Below are 14,854 nucleotides of genomic sequence, written 5' to 3'. Positions count from 1 at the left end.
TAAAATATAAAGCTTTTAAGAAGTTAGCTAACGCCGCCGCCGCCGCCGTAGCCGCCGCCGCCGGATCACTATCCCTATGTCGAGCTTTCTGCGACAAAAGTCGCAGGCTCGACAAAAAAGACAGTGAAGCTTACAAAATATCTCTTCACAAAGTATGATCCAGTCGACAAAATAATTTTAGCCAAGAGACTCCAGTTTCCAATCAAAGTTGCATATGCTATTACAATTCATAAATCTCAGGGAATGAGTTTACAATATCTTTCAATTGACTGTAGTATTGCCTGTTTCCCAGGCCAGATTGGGGTTGCAGTTGGTAGAGCCAAATCAACAGATGGACTCATGTTGAAAAACTTTAAGCCTTCATTGGTAAAGCCCCATCCTGATGTTGTATACAGGCTATATGAAAACAGTTCTGTCAATGTAATTTATAATGATTTCTCATGTTGTAAGTCCCGCAAACATAATACAGATGAAAACAATAATTCTGATAGTAGTCAGTTAACAAAAGAAAACAGCAGCAATGATACTGGTGACGATACATATAATTATTTTGAGGAGAAAAAAAGTGCCTCAGAATTTTCTGACATGGAGCCAGATATTTTAAATATCATTGATGAAATGGAAATGCCAGATATTTTTTTAACTGCTTTCAATGTTGTAATTTCTGACTTAAATGACACACCACTGCATGATGCAGCAACCAATGTTAAAACAGAGACATTACAACTGTTATTGGCATTTTCAACATGGTATGATGTGCAACTTGATAAAATTGATGACATCACTTTAGGAGCTTTTCAAAGGGGGGGAATTTCAATTTTCTGCCAAAGACTTTAATAAATTTTACACTGACATTAATCAGTATCTACAGTCCATCGAATTTAGAAGTGCTACTTCAAAACTTGCTGAAAAATACAAGTCTGTTGACAAAGTATCAGTTTTTCAAATTTTGACAAATTCAATTTTTAATCTACAGAGTGACAAACTAAAGGAGGTCAATGAAAGAAGTGAAAAAGGTACACCAAATATTCTAAATAAAATTTCAACAGAACAGGAATTAAATGCATCAGCAAGGGGCAAAATTAGATATGTGAGTGGATATGTAGTAGCAAAACTAAAGTATAAAATTCAAAGTTGTTAAGAAATGCACTATTTGCTCTAGGAAAAGAAGACAGTGACTACAGCAGACCCTGATAGCCTATTTGAGACACAAAGAAACCAAAATAAATCTGAAGGACTATACAATATTACTGATTGCTGTTTTAATTTCTTTCTAAAGTTAGAAGAACAGTGTAGGCAGTTATTGACATATGAAAGTTTGTTAGAAAATAGAAGTGAGATGTATATTGCTATTGAAAAGCCACTACTTGAATGGACTGAACACAAGAAGCCTTTTTTGAACCTACTAAGAGAAATTTTCTGTGAAGAGCATGGAATAAAGGAGACTGAACTGGACTGAGATTATTTGTCAGCTTTAAAAGTAGATAAGGGTAAAGCATTAGGAAAGAAAGTAATGGAGAAAAATTAAGCAAAAACTAAACAATTAGACTCAAATTTCTTGCAAGCAGATGATTCTGAAAATAAACAAGCCTTCCACCTGAGATTAAAAAGTGATCTTTTTCAAGGCAAAACTGTTTTGGACAAATTTCAGAAATCTGAACTTATAACATTATGTGCAGCATATGATATTAAATTGGTAAAATCAAGAAAAAAATGCGACTTCATAGATGAACTTTCTAAGAAAGCTTTAATTTGTGATGTGATTCCATGCCCGCAAGTTCTTAAAAGTAAATCTGCAACATCAGAAATTGTGCCAACTATTGACACTCAAAATACTGAATTGCCAGCAACAGAATTGCCTGTATCATTATGCATCATAGAACAGCTACCAGGACCATCAACTGCCACATGTTCATCTACATTACAACCTGAAACTGATATTGCAAATCAAGGACCGTTAAGTGAAAGTGATAGTGAGATAATTTCTGTAACAAAGAAACCTCCAAAGGGGGAAAAAATGTGGTCCAATAAGGAAAGGCAAGGGTAAGAACTCATCTAAAGGGAAGAGAAAAGGGAAAGGAAAAGGGAGAACAAACTGATAGTGAAAATTGTGGAATATGTAATAAAAAGGAAAAGGAGGGAGAGGATTGGATATTATGTGATAACTGTGCAACTTGGTACCATAGAAACTGTGTAGGATTGGAAAACACTATTATGTGGGAAACATTTACTGTTGCTAATGATGTGTATCTTTGTCCTATGTGCCAGTAAATACATTTATATTTGGTATTTTTGGAAAACTGGAGGAATATATATCTGACTTTAAATTTTTATTCTAACATTTACATGATTTTCATACTGTGGACCTCTAAGTTAATGAAGAACAATGTCTATTGATGAAGAAAATGTCAGTTAATGAACATGTACCTGGTGTTCATAGTGCTTACTTCTGTGTTGATGAAGAGAACTTATATTTGCTAAATGGCTCTGCTGCTCCAGGGGTACTCCCACCAACATTTGACTTTTTGGATATGGTTGTTTGGCCAAGGATGACAGCATTCATTGTTCGACAGTAGTTCAGGTATGTTGGATTAGTATTGTTCCCATTATATAGTCCTCTTTGCTGACAGAACACATTTTCAATAACATCAGAATTTATTCTATTTGGCACAATTGAAGAAGATCCACTTTTTAATTTTTCCTTGCACATTTCATCAAATCCTATGAGTAAGGAACATATGTCAGCACGTGTCTGGTGAGATATCATGTGTTTTTCCTTATCTTTTATATCTGTTTTGGATTGCACAAAGCTTTCCCAGGCCTGAAACCATACTAAAACATTTCTGTTTTGGCGAAGTCTTTCATCCCCAATTTCTCTAATTGGACGATGATCCCTAAAATTATCCACTAAAATACTTGTATTTTCTAGTAACTCTATTGTCCCTTTTAAGGTAACTACCATTTTCTCCTAAACTGCTGGCATATGTCTTTACTAGGTGTAGCATTTCCCTATTTAAAACATCCTCAGCCAACTTGTTTCTCATTTTAGATTCACTTGTTAAATAAAAATGTCCATGGCTTAAGTTTTTGATGTATTGGAAATGGATTGTTTGCAATATCCCACATATATGCACTTTTAAAATGTTCCCAGTAAATATAATGTTCATTGTGCAACAGATGCCTCTGATATGTGCTCTGTTTACCACTTTTCACAAGATTATTTCTGATTTTTTTTCATAATATGTGAATAATCCATAATAACATACACAAAATTGGGTGACAAGGAAAATATATTCCGCACTTTCATAGTGGCTATTGAAGCAGAATAAAAATCTCCAATTAAAATTTTGACAAAATCTCTATTAGTTTGAGCACCATCCATGCTGATGTATCTGACATTGAACCCAAATGTCAGAAGAAGATTCACTATTTTCCAGAATAATAAATTTAATTCAGAAGCTGTAGCTTGTTTTGTTGGGAAGTTTGTCTCCATAAAGGGGGACCCAAACTTTGCACACAAATCTTTCCATGTGCCAAATATAGTAATTAATCTTTTGACTATTTTATTTATAATGTCTGTTTTGTTCACGCAGCGTTGTAAATATAACGGAATTTGATAAGACTGTCGTACAAGTGAGAGGTTTAGCGCTATAAAACCAGGTTCAATCCACCATTTTCTACATTTGAAAATGCCTGTACCAAGTCAGGAATATGACAGTTGTTGTCCATTCGTTTGATGTGTTTTGTCATTTGATTTTGCCATGTGATTAGGGACTTTCCGATTGAATTTTCCTCGGAGTTCAGTATTTTTGTGATTTTACTTTTAACTCATATTTAATGAGAAATTCACATGACAAAAAAACTGGAGCTTTTATGAAGCAGTTACTGAACCATGAAAATGAGGTTCAGGACAATGGGCATTTAACAGTCACATAAACTTCATCCCCCCAAGGGTGACTGGGGAATAGAAGTATGGTCACCATTGGTCTTCCTCCGACCGGCAGTAAAACCCTTGCTAAAGTGGGGCGTCCGTTTGGCTGTGCGGGATGTACAAATTTGCAGCCACGTCCGGTCAGAATGGGGACGTTAAATCCGATGGCTCGTGTAAAGAGAGTGCCACGCTCTTTGCACGTTAAGAACCCTTGCAACAACTCTTTGAGGGGTCCGTAGGTGACCTGTTGCAAGGCTAAATTTCTGTCCCTATCCAATATACCCTCATTTCCTGTGGCAATCTAAATTTCTCCGACCTTAATCCCGGACGCCCCTATTACAGAACCTACCTATTGTATTTATTGTTAACTTGTTCTCGTCCTGAATATGCATGAAATATTTGCCACTGGACGTTAAGCAACCAACAATCAATCAATCAATCAATTATAAACTTCATTACATAAGGCATCCGTATTACTAAAACTTCCCACACCTCCAAGCCTATAACTCATAATGAATGTTAAAAATAGGTGCCATGCATATTTATTGAATATATAAATAGAAAAGATGATACATGTACATAGTGTACCAATTTACAACACAAAACCACTTTAGTACATGAAGGGAAAAAGACAGAGCCTTAAGCTTTAATTGCTGTTCTTCGTCAAGAGTGGGTGATGGAAATCATAATTTGTGTGTCAATTTTTTCTTGTACATGGTAACCGTATGTATGTAGGATTTGGGAAAAAAGGATTGATTGATTGTTGGTTGCTTAACGTCCAGTGGCAAATATTTCATGCATATTCAGGACGAGAACAAGTTCACAATAAATACAATAGGTAGGTTCTGTAATAGATTAAGGGATTAAGGTCGGAGAAATTTAGACTGCCACGGGAAATGAGGGTATATTGGATAGGGACAGAAATTTAGCCTTGCAACAGGTCACCTACGGACCCCTCAAAGAGTTGTTGCAAGGGTTCTTAACGTGCAAAGAGCGTGGCACTCTCTTTACACGAGGCATCGGATTTAACGTCCCCATTCTGACCGGACGTGGCTGCAAATTTGTACATCCCGCACAGCCAAACGGACGCCCCACTTTAGCACGGGTTTTACTGCCGGTCGGAGGAAGACCAATGGTGACCATACTTCTATTCCCCAGTCACCCTTTGGGGGGGGGGGGGGGGGGGAAGGAGGAGGAGAACTAACATGAAAGACAATTTTTATAAATGTGCAGAAATTTTTTATTGTCAATTGTTTTTATTCTTGTTTATGATATAGGCTATGTTTTTTTTGAAGTTTTAAATAATGAATCGTTTTCTTTCAATTTTTAAACAAGCACATAGTCATAGACCATTTGATTTTAATTTTAGAAAGGGGAATTGCAAAATTTGGAAATGTTGTCCTCATTTACTTTCTCTTCAGTGAACATTACCCATTTATTTTAATAAACTATAAGTTTCTTATAAATTTATTGATAAAAAAGTTTTAAAAGGAAACTGGAAAGTGAAAAAAAAAGTTTTGGTAGTTAAAAAATTAAATATTGAAAAATGGTCTGTGTAGATCTCTAAAGAACAACAAATATTCTGTGTGTGTTGGAGTAATATTAAAAAAGTCTATAACATTTTGGTGGCAAGAAAATATAAGTATATATATTGATAAATAGAAACGACGTCTGCGATTTAACTGCGAGGAAGGCACGTTTACCAGAAAAATCGATGGGGAATCCAGGTAGGTCAATTTTATTATTTATTTATAGCCAAAAGATGGCGTCAAGTTAGTAGCCGTTTTGTTTCTTAGTGTGGATAGTAAAATGGGGGTTTGTCTCAGAGTTGGTAAAATCACTCGAAACAAGGTGAGACATGCGCAGTAGTGATAGATATGTAGTATAAATATAGAAAATTGAATATTTTATTAAAAAAAAAAAAAAAAAAATATCTGTATCATATACCCAAGCGCCTGTGGTCAAAAAAAGTTTAAAAGGCCAAATAAGTATGAAGTTGAAGAGCATCGTGGACCAAAAATTCCTAAAAGTTTTGCCAAATACAGCTAAGGTAATCTATTTGACTCTTCATACTAGCAACGAAAAAAATATTTACCATACAGGAAAAATAATTTTGTAGTTGCTAGTTTACATACCTCACCACTCCATTTTGGTCAATCTTTTAAGACAAGGACCCCTTAAAAGTAAATGCTTTAAATTGTATCATTTAAGACATCAAATTAAATAGTTTTAAAAATAACAAAATAGCGTCGTTAATTTCCATGAAATTATATCTTGCACAACTGATTATCGGACACTGGATAGGTCATACAGGTAAATAATTTTGTCGTTGCTAGTGTCAAGAGTTGAACATACAGTGTGAACGAAAATTGCAGTGGCAACGAGATCCTCCTACATCTTATTACAGAACTATCAAACTTTAAACAGAAACCAATAAATACTATTTAAAAATAAATAGTGATCATTACTATGTTAACACATGGAATCATTACTGTATTGGTCTTAAGCTTAAGTGTGTTATTCAATATTTTGTAAGTCTGCCTCATATCTTGACTTACATCTAGAAATTGACAATGAGGGTCGGTTGAAAACAAAACTTTACGACAAAAGAGATGATTTCAGCTTCCCAATTGTGAACTTTCCATTTCTATGTAGCAACATTCCAGCAGCGCCTGCATACGGAGTATATATCTCCCAATTGATACGATATTCCCGGGCTTGTGTTTCCTATCATGATTTCCTTGATAGAGGTTTGCTGCTCACAAGGAAGCTATTAAACACTTCGGAAATTTTACGGACGCCATCACGAGTTGGTTGATCGTTATGGAATAACCGTTTCACAGATGATATCGGATATGTTCCTTATGTCGTAACTACAATACCCTTCCCTTTTCACGAATGTGACTTACCGAATTAGACCATTTGCCTGATTTGTAATAACATAAGCAACACGACGGGTGCCACATGTGGAGCAGGATCTGCTTACCCTTCCGGAGCACCTGAGATCACCCCCAGTTTTTGGTGGGGTTCGTGTTGCTTAGTCTTTAGTTTTCTATGTTGTGTCATCTGTACTATTATTTGTCTGTTTGTCTTTTTATTTTTGGCCATGGCGTTGTCAGTTTGTTTTCGATCTATGAATTTGACTGTCCCTCTGGTATCTTTCGTCCCTCTTTTGTCACTTCCTTATTTTATGATTGTATTTCTTCTACATTCAATTAGTATTAAAACCATATTTTTTATAACTTTCATGCTATCATACCTAAGCAATTATTTTGTTACTTTATTTAGTTCAAAATATTGTATAATGTTTAGAAATAATGATTACTCTCTAAATGCAGCAGTTATTGGCATAATAAAGAATCTCTCAAGGGTATAGAAGTATGGTCAACATTGGCCTTCCTCGACCGGAAGTACAACCCTCGTCAAAGTGTGGCGTTCGGGAATGAAGCCGGTCAATCCTATGCTTTGTGTAAAGAGAATGCCACGCTCTTTGCTCGTTTAAAACCATTGGAACACCTCATAAAGGAGTCCGTTGGTGACCTGTTACAAGTCTAAATTTCTGTCCCCATCCAATATACCTGCATTTTCCAGTGGCAGTCTATATTACCCCGACCTTCATCCCGGAAGTCCTCTATTACATTACAACTTTTGTATTCATTGTTAATATGTCCTGAACATGCATGAAATATTTGACACTGGACGTGTAACAAGGGAATAACCAATTAGCTTCAAAAGAAGGGGATATGGTTATTTGTCCGAGTCAAATCTGGTTCATCTTCATAGTCTAACTGAAATTAACTCAAATAAAAGTTTTTTAAATATTTCATGAAGATTGAGAAATCCCGGACCTTTACATTTATAATACCGGTATATGTTCCTTTGTAATTTAAATTGTTAAGCAGTGGTTAATTTTACACTTTGCAGTCATTAAAACTCGAAGATTATTGAAGAATATTGTTGATGGGGTGTTGTAGTCCTGTCGAAAAACCTGAAAATAAGCTGTAACAACTGAATGTGGTTTCTTGCGACCGCGGCATAAAAAAATACAAGTTAGAGATACAAAACACCTCATTAAAGTTAACAATCATGTGTTCTATCTTAAAAATTTACTAAATATTCCATATTCTCAGAAACAGCAGGATTAATTTGTAAATTTGAGGTCCCAGGGTGAAAAGAAAAGAGAATTGATTTTTGGTTGCTTATCGTCCAGTGGATAATATTTCATACATATTCAGGACGAGAACAAATTAACATTTAAAATTCAATAGATAGGTTCTGTAAAGAGGCGTCCGGGCTAAAGGTCGGAGAAACTTACGACTTCCACTGGAAATGAGGGTATATTGGATAGGGATATGAATTTAGCGTTGCAACTGGTCACTTTAGGAACCCTCAAAGAGTTGTTGCAAGGGTTCTTAAAGTGCAAAGAGCGTTGGACGCCAAACGGATGCCCCAATTTGGCGAGGGATTACCTGCCGGTCGGAGGATCAGCAATGACCATACTTCTATTCCCCAATCACCATTGGGGACAAAAAGCAACAGATAAATCCCTGACCCTGGGTCATAAAATAGATAATTTAACCTGTTAAGGCTGTGATTTAATTATTATAAAGGTCTTCTGTATAGGAAAAAAAATAACTGTGCTTTGAATTTTGAATTTATGCAAAAACGGATAGATATGCGTAGAGTAAGACGTAAATTGGAGACAGAGACATGATTGGGTACTTTATATAATATTGAATGTTGTAATGATTAACTACTAAACTTTACATTTATAGTATTCTTAAATGCTTTCAATTTGTTGTCACAATAGTTTCATACAGGTTCTAGGCACTTCATGTCAGAAAAAAAATGCACATAGGATAAGCTAACATTAATTTAAGTCTTGTTTTCAAATTCTTTAAAAATTGAAACAGGGGTGGGGGGGGGGGGTATAAAATGTACTGTAAAAGGAAAGTTAGAGCATATGCAGTGATTTCTTATAGGATATGATTCTGATATATAACTATTGTTGTGAGAAAAAGTGTTTTCTTTTTTAGATAAATGTTAGTATAGGTTGCACTTTGTGAATACAGCTGTTTAACAAAACACGCCTCTTTTGGGGAGATATATAATTTTACTATTAACCTGGTGTTCAGTGGTTGATGTGGTTCATTAGTGTTTCTCGTTTTTTATACTGATTAGACCGTTGGTTTTCCTGTTTAAATTGTTTTACACTAATCATTTTGGGGCCCTTTATAGCTTGCTGTTCTGTTCGGTGTGAACCAAGGATCCATGTCGAAAGCCGTACTATGACCTTTAATGGTTTACTTTTACAAATAAACTAATAGATATCAGGATTAAAATTTTGTGTTTGCGCCAGACGCGCTTTTCGTCTACAAAAAGACTCATCCGTGACGCTCGAATCAGAAAAGTTAAAAAGGCCAAATAAAGTACGAAGCCGAAGAGCATAGGAACAACAATTCCTGAAAGTTTTACCAAATACAGCTAAGGTAATCATTGTGCATGGGATGGAGAGTTGTCTCATTGGCACTCGTATCGCATCTTCTTTTATCTCTAGATATAGTACTTGGCCACCGAGGCCCCTATACATCCAGACATATAACCTTCTGATTTTTCGTCCTTGAACAAAGATCTCAGATTCCTCAAATATTTATCAAAGCTTTCTCCCTAGAAACATTGATTGATCTTTTTTCAAATCGAAATGTAAAATAAAGAGATATTACCTAATTTATATGATGCCTATCTAAGAAATGGACATACTCGAAAATTTAAAAAAAAGCACGAATGGAATTACTTAACAAAATTCCTCTATATATCCCGACATGCTACCTTCTTATTGTTCGTCCTTTAACATAGAGCTCAGATTACTCAAATTACTGTCAAAGCCTTTTTCCGAGAAAAAAGGATTCAAGCTGAACGTTCCTTTCACGTGCGGGATTCGAAATCATAACCTCAGTGTTGGAAAAACTAGTGACACAGTAGTTGGACTAAGACCAATTGGCCACCGAGGTTCTTATACATCCATACAAATTACCTTCTGATTTTTCGTTCTTTAACAAAGATCTCAGATTCGTCAAATATCTTTCAAAGCGTTCTCCCCAGAAAACCTCGATTGGTATTTTCATATCGAACTAAAATTAAAAGAAATTAGTCATACTTAATTTTTATGATGCTCATGTAAGAAATGGAAATAAAACGACAATAAAAAAAGCCCTAATGAAGTTACTTAACAAAATTATTTTCACTTTATATATTTGGTATACAGAGCTTAAGGGCATCCAATACAGTTTCTCGATATAATGTCGTTTTTATAAATTTGAAATATGTTGTAGGCCTTGGCGAGTTATAAAATAAAACACAAAATAAAACATAGGTCACCGTGCTTGTTTTCGAGAAAATTGAGGCAGAAAATTGGGTATTTGTGCAATTTTGTAAAAAAGTTAGGCAATGTTATACAATTTTTGGAGTAGATATTCTTCGTCGTAAATTAATAAGATCGGGTTCAATCCGAAGCTGTGATAAGTGACAATAAGGAAAAAAATAAATCCCTACAAGAATGACGATACAGTTATTCAAGCCTTGCTTGACATTGCGGACCAGATGCCTAAAGTGGATTTTTTTAAACATAAAAATATGGAAATAGAGTGGTTCTGAAAATGTCATTTTTATCATTTTTCTACATTGACTGCATTTTGTTATGCTTTTTCCAAATCTCAAATAAAAAAATATATGTCACCGTGCTTGATTCGAAGATAAACGCGATTTATCTTAAAAATTGCGTCCCCACTTGGTAACCTCAACGTTAGCGCTAAAATGCACGACGTCGCTGGCAGACAATATCGACTTCTCACGCCAATCGTCTCTGCAAGTTATCGGCGATATTTTTCAGATGTATAAATATTGCTTATAAAGAGCTACCTATAAATTGGTAATATTCGGGTCAATGAGTACAGTTGAATAAAATTTGGAGGCTCCTAACCAGTTTTAAAGTTCACTTGTATATACTTATTTCGACTGGATCACAACACAAAGGTTACTTACATGAGGTCTTTTCCTGCAAACGGAACTTGTCAGGAAACAAAAAAAAATCTTATAAAGCAGAATCTTCAATTTGCTAAACCCCCGAAGGGTGACTGGGGAATAGAAGTATGGTCACCATAGGTCTTCCTCCGACCGGCAGTAAAACCCTTGCTAAAGTGGGGCGTCCGTGTGGCTGTGCGGGATGTACAAATTTGCAGCCACGTCCGGTCAGAATGGGGACGTTAAATCCGATGTCTCGTGTAAAGCGAGTGCCACGCTCTTTGCACGTTAAGAACCCTTGCAACAACTCTTTGAGGGGTCCGTAGGTGACCTGTTGCAAGGCTAAATTTCTGTCCCTATCCAATATACCCTCTTTTCCCGTGGCAGTCTAAATTTCTCCGACCTTAATCCCGGAAGCCCCTTTTACAGAACCTACCTATTGTATTTATTGTTAACTTGTTCTCGTCCTGAATATGCATGAAATATTTGCCACTGGACGTTAAGCAATCAACAATCAATCATCAATCAATCAATTTGCTAAAGGAGGGTTTTACCAGACAGAGAAACTATACCATAAATTTTTAATAATTTTTCATAAATTTTATATCGTATGGACACGTTCGAAAATCATTGCCTATTAATTTTTTTTTTAAAAGAGCTATGCCATTTGGAAATATTAATTATATTGGAAATTGCATTGTATTTGCTGTCAATCCGTCATTTTTCTAACATATTTGTAAATTCAGTGGCTATTTTGCCGGCTCCGGCAAAATATCCTCTTGGGTGATATTTTACTGGCTTCGGCCAAAATAGCCTACTTGGCGCTATTTTGCCGGCTCCGGCAAAACAGTGATTTGTATAGAGTTTTGCTATTTTGCCGGTCTTATTTCAGATTTTTAATCAAATCTATTTGAAATATATTTTTTAAGGAAACTATTAATGCACAAATGATATATGTGGCTAGATGTCGACAACCTTTTTGTTCGCCTTGCCTTCCTAGTCATTCAATTTTGGTGAACTTTAATTACATGTACATATTACGTTAATTTCTGTTGAACATTGAACGTTCGAAAATGGAAAATAACAAATTTGTTATCAAACAAACTTGATTTTCGACTGATATGAAGAGCAGTAGCCGGTTTTGGATTACTTTAAAACGTGAAACGAGGACTATAAATTTCATGAAAACCGGACAAAACTTTAATAATAATCTATGGTGCAATAAAATATTATAAGATTAATAAAAAAAATATTGTACACACGATGCATAGAAATCTAGCTATTGACAACATTTATTCTATGAACGTTGAATACTGAAATGCATATATCTGCAAATTTTGCAAAATGATGCAGACGCAAAAGAAACAAGCGTTATGTTCAGTTCATGTCTGCAGTGGCAGCACCTTTCTGGTGCCAGACTTAAAAAGAAATTCACCATAAAGCAAGGCACTGGTTTTGTAACTCTCGTAAAGCAGTTTGAGGTTGTTGGGTGTTACTTTTTGTTTCAAAACTAACAGGATATTTTTATTAAAAGTTTTAATCAGAATGTCGATTTTTTTATATGGGTTCGTATGCTTTGCTTATGTGTATTATATATTTTTTTTAAAAGAAATATTTTTTAGACTTCCTATTAAAGAAAAAAAGTACAAAAGTACTAGTATCACTTATTAAAAGTAAAGAATATCAATTTTAATATGCACGCTTTGTATAAATGTTTAAAGAAGACATAGTTCAGTTGTATAGAGATTTCTTATTGAAGTGTATGTTTCTATATTTTTTCTATTCTTAATTTCTATACTTCTATTTTAATCTTGGTTAAGACCGGTAAAATAGCCACTGCCATTTGTAAAAAGGTTTAAAGAACAAACAAAAAATTGTTGGTTATTGCCTTTTGTTGGATAAATTACGTGCAACGCGGAGGAAATTGGAACTTTGTTCTTAAATTAAAGTTGTATCATTGTTACCATTAGCGGCATACCATTATTGATTTAACATTAATAAATTTGAAAAAATTGTTCAGTTAGGAAATTTACTTCTTCATGTACCTAATTTTCGGTATTAGCTTTTAAAAATCATTGGTTTTCTGTGCTGTAATAAGATGTCAGAAAATCGGATCCAAATCAAAATTTGATCATGCATGATTAATGATAATAATAATGATAATTGACATGCATTATAAGTAGTATAAGAACCATGATATTGGCAGGTGGCGCCCTGGCGCAAGGGTGGTGCTAGGTTGGCACAGCACTTTTGAAGGTGGCGCAACATTTTTTTTTCTAGGGTGGCGCAACATTTTTTTTTTTTTTTTTTTTTTTTGGGGGGGGGGGGTGCAACACAATCATGATGAAGCATGTTAAGTGAAAATATGTATATGTTGTAAATTCTGTATGTGTTCCAGTTTTGTTTCTAGAGATATGTGGGTTTTGTTTTGTACAACAGATTCATAATGTATTTGCCTTTGCAGTAAAAACTACCGAGATATATATTTTCTTCCTAAAAACACAGAAACAGAATTTATTTATGCTGCGGCAATCTTACGATCACCACCTTTTCAGTATTGAAGTTTGGAAATATGACCTATAAGTTGAATTTCTTCAATAAACAGTGAAATTATAGTTCAAGAAAATGTCATCCGTTGAACTTAAAAAGAGTATAAAAGGTTGAATTTTACTTTTGATTTACCATTTGAAATGGATGTGGAGACGGATTCATGTATATCTTCAATGTTTCGTTTCAACCCTGTACACCCACACATGGCATATTACATTAGCAGAGAACAAACGTTTGAAAATTGGCCTAAGCAACTCATTCAGAAACCTTCAAATCTGATCAAAAATGGATTTTATTACACCAATGTTGGAGATTGGGTAACCTGTTTCTGTTGTGGTGTTACTATAAAACAATGGGACGAATCGGATATCATTGAAAATGAACATTCAAAATGGGAACCAAACTGTTTATTCGCTAAAATGGTATCAAACAAGCAACTTGGTTCAATAATTGCGCCAGCTTATCCATTTTAGATGACGTCACTAGCAGACTTATATAAATTGAAGAATGTAATTTGTAGTCATTTTAATGTATACACTCATCTGAAACAGTCGCTATGGATTTTGATATGCACTCATCTGAAACAGTCGCTATGGATTTTGATAAAGTTGAAAGATATTTTAAGCACACTCTCCAGTTTTTGTATGCTAGAGTTATATTAGAACAACTTAATTATGTAGCGAAAGAAAACTGTTATGGATGTGAAGTGGATCATCCAAGTCAGATTCAGCACACCTGTATAATGTGGACAAAACTTGAACATTTAGACACTTATTTTGATACTACTTTCAACAAAATAGATGAGAAGGACATAAAAATACAACTTCAGAATCAAATTAGTCTTATGGATATACCAGAGCACTACAGAAGTAAAGTGTTTGAACAATTTGATGATTGGTGTAGCATTCATAAACCAAAGTCGAATACTTTACGAGAGACGACTGAAAGACTTTTATTACTTGAGTGTAGACTAGAAAAGGAATAAATATTAGTCAATTGTGAACATTCAACATGAACAGACGTATATTTCGTAACGCTGCTTTTCTCAAAGATTTGTATTATGCTGAACCACGAGAAAGAAAACTTATTATTGAATCTATGTCTGGGGACCAGTGTTATGCAATCTCCGACATCACCTCACTAATTCTTCAAAGAAGACTTGTTGTCAACAATTTACACAAACAAAAACTCAAGCAGTACAAACAGACAATGCGATGTTTAGCAAACCCACGAATTGGTGTAATCAGGAAAAAACGGACTATGCTAGCATTTCATAAACTTTTACCTTTGCTTATCAAACCAGCCATTCATTTGTTGGATGAACAATAGTGTTGGTCAATGTACATTTTTGTA

The 14,854-nt window shown here is 34.8% G+C and overlaps 1 pseudogene; it reads right to left on the bottom strand.

Moving 5' to 3' along the window:
• Nucleotides 1–2,443: 2,443 nt before the first annotated feature.
• On the bottom strand, nt 2,444–3,493 carry LOC127714029 (uncharacterized; annotated as a pseudogene).
• Nucleotides 3,494–14,854: the final 11,361 nt, after the last annotated feature.

The sequence above is a fragment of the Mytilus californianus genome, unplaced genomic scaffold (assembly GCF_021869535.1).
Source record: "Mytilus californianus isolate M0D057914Y unplaced genomic scaffold, xbMytCali1.0.p SCAF_9, whole genome shotgun sequence".
Classification (NCBI taxonomy): Eukaryota; Metazoa; Mollusca; class Bivalvia; order Mytilida; family Mytilidae; genus Mytilus; species Mytilus californianus.
This window is presented reverse-complemented; position numbering and strand designations above follow the sequence as displayed.